The following is a 2,981-nucleotide window of genomic DNA, read 5'->3' as shown; positions in this document are numbered from 1 at the left end:
CCTCTTCCTCTAGCTCTTCCTCCTCCTCCTTTACTTCTTCCTTCCCCTCTTCCTCCTCCTTTCTTCTTCTCCATTCAAAATCTATTCTGTTTCCTTCCATAAGCAAGAAAGCATGAGACATAGACAGCCTCATTTATTTCAACTATAAAGGAAGAGCCCTGGGAAGTTAATCAGACTGCCAGGAATGTGGAATTTGCTGATGAATGGACATTTGGCTGAGCATAGTAAATTCTCAGCTAATTGAAAGCAGATAACAAGAGTAATGCATCCACCTTGAAAAACATCACGCTGCTAATAAATAATTGGAAATGGCAATTTTTTTGACATATGAACTGAGGGGGGAAAAGTCTTAAATAAATTCTGGACTAATTCCTGTCACATATATTATACTGTATTTAGCAGTTGTGCTATATGAGAAGATTAAAAGCTATAAATCTCCTTGTAACACCATCTATAGCAGTGTTTTAAATCCAGAATAAATAGGAGCAGGGTTCTTAGAATGCCTCATAGAATATTGACTTCTATGGTCTTAGTGTTTTGTGTGAAGGGGAGAAGGTGTTATTGCCCTCTCTCTGAGCTCAGAGTCAGAGGAAACAGATATTTGAAGAGATCCAGTGGATCATGTCAGTCATCTTATTGCTGCCACAAAGAGCATCTTCTGTAATGTTCTTGCTAACTTCAGTGTGATCTGTGAACCAAAAAAGCATGGGCATCACCTGGGAGCTTGTTAGAGATGCAAAATTTGGGGCATCATCTCAGACCAGCTGAATCAAAATCTGCATTTTAGCCAGGCCCAGTGGTGCATGCCTGTAATCCCAGCGGCTCTGGAGGCTGAGGCAGAAGGATCATGAGTTCAAGGTCAGCCTCAGCAAAAGTGAGGCACTAAGCAATTGGGTGAGACCTGTCTCTAAATAAAATACAACATAGGGCTGGGAATGTGGCTCAGTGGGTGAGTGTCCTTGAGTTCAATCCCCAGTACTCCCCCTTGCCCAATAAATCTGCCTTTTAACAGTATCCCAAGAGGATTCATGTGCATGCTAACCTTTAAGAAGTGTTGCTCTTGTGTTAAATCTGGGACAATTGTAGATAGCTTGAGTGATAGTAGAGCCAACTTGATTCCTCCAGGATTGCTTTCATCCCAGGCTCTGAGATAGGCCTAATGCTCAGGCTATGTACTCAGAAAGACCTTTATTTTCTTCTTGCTTTGTCCTAGAATCTGGCCTCCATCTCCTACATAAGCCCAGTATTGACACTGATTTCCAGAAGGTAGGGCCTTGTTCTGCCCCCTCACTCCTACGCCCCATTTCAATCTCTCTCTGAGTCTCTAAACTGTAGCCTATTTCCTATAGAGTGGGAATCCCTAGCCAGGCCTCTCCTTGGTCTCCTAGGAACTGTGACTCTGCCCCAAGCTATCTCAGGTCTGTGCACCTATGGGTCCATGCCTATTACCAGTTTTCATCTGCAGTACCTGTCTGCATGGCCAGTGAAGCCAGGGGATTACAAAAATAGAAGTCCCATCTCTCCCTGCTCTGAAATTCTCTTGGATTTGTGGATGATGCAGACATTAATTTCTAAAGTCTTTTTATTTATTTATTTTTTTTATTTTTGGTTTTTTTTTATTTTTTTATTGTTGATTGTTCAAAACATTACATAGTTCTTGATATATCATATTTCACACTTTGCTTCAAGTGGGTTATGAACTCCCATTTTTAGCCCATATACAGATTGCAGAATCACATCAACTACACATCCATTGATTTACATATTGCCATACTAGTGTCTGTTGTGTTCTGCTACCTTTCCTATCCTCTACTATCCCCCCTCCCCTCCCCTCCCCTCTTCTCTCTCTACCCCCTCTACTGTCCTTCATTTAAAAATATGGAACGCTTCACGAATTTGCGTGTCATCCTTGCGCAGGGGCCATGCTAATCTTCTCTGTATCGTTCCAATTTTAGTATATGTGCTGCCGAAGCGAGCACTCTAAAGTCTTTTTAGAAAAATGTTTTATCCATCATTTCTTGAATACCTGCTGTGTGTTTGGGTTCTCCACTTGACATTTTGCCTGATACTATTTCATTCATTCCTCACAATAGCCCAACAAGATGGTTTTTTTTTTTTTGAGATTTTTATTAAAATACATTGTCCAGTAATATGCATAGATCTTAAGGATACAGTAAGTTGAATTTTGATACATATATACACTGTGGAAGCCTGACCCCCATAGACCTCATAGGTTCATTTTGCCTGGTCTGGAAGTGCATAGAAGTGGAATCATAGTGGGATGCCTCTTTCGCCTGGCTTATTTCAATCAACATGAGGACTGTGAGAGGCAGCCCTGTTGTGTGGGCCAGGAGTGCCTAGTGAGACGTTGTCATCTCCTTCCTACCTGCAAGGAAAAGGAGGATTGGAAAGATTGGCTGACTTAGCCTGTCCTATGAGGAGGGCTCATGTGTGCATCTAGGTGAGTCTGACTTAAGAGCCATCTGCAACTCTCCTTCAGGCTGCATCACACCAAGTCTTTTAGATGGTACTTTCCCAAATGACCCCTGTTTATTGTTCTTCACACTTGGAGTTTCTTTTCAATTCTCACTGCTGGCTGCTCTTCCCTGGCTTTGGGTAATGAGTTTGTTTTCACCTTGGGAAGGGTTTGTGGTGTCCAGAGTTGAATGGGACCTTCAAAAGTGATTTCCTCAGGACCTTCTTGGGAGGAAGTGACCAACTAAGTATAGTCTAGGCCAGAGCTAAGGTGGAGCCCCTTCTGGGATCTCTCAGACATAGAAACTTCCCCCTTAAGGTCAGATTAGGGGATGTGATGGTTAATTTTATGTGTCAGCTTGATTGGATCATGTGTCCAAATATTTGGCTAAACCTAATTTTTGCACATGTCTGTGTTATGGGCTGGCTCTTAAGTGTCCCCAAAAGCTTGGTCCCCAGCTGATAGTATTACATGGAGGTGGTAGAAATTTTTGGAGGCAGAACTA

At 42.3% G+C, this 2,981-nt stretch overlaps 1 non-coding gene across 1 annotated transcript; it reads right to left on the bottom strand.

The window, feature by feature from the left end:
* Nucleotides 1-1,872: 1,872 nt before the first annotated feature.
* LOC114086192 (U6 spliceosomal RNA) lies at nt 1,873-1,979 on the bottom strand. Its single transcript, XR_003581602.1, has one exon. It is a non-coding gene; the product is annotated as a U6 spliceosomal RNA (small nuclear RNA).
* Between the last annotated feature and the right edge of the window lie 1,002 nt (nt 1,980-2,981).

Source organism: Marmota flaviventris, chromosome X (assembly GCF_047511675.1).
Source record: "Marmota flaviventris isolate mMarFla1 chromosome X, mMarFla1.hap1, whole genome shotgun sequence".
Classification (NCBI taxonomy): Eukaryota; Metazoa; Chordata; class Mammalia; order Rodentia; family Sciuridae; genus Marmota; species Marmota flaviventris.
The sequence above is the reverse complement of the archived record's forward strand: the minus strand, read 5'-3'. Positions and strand labels throughout refer to the sequence as shown.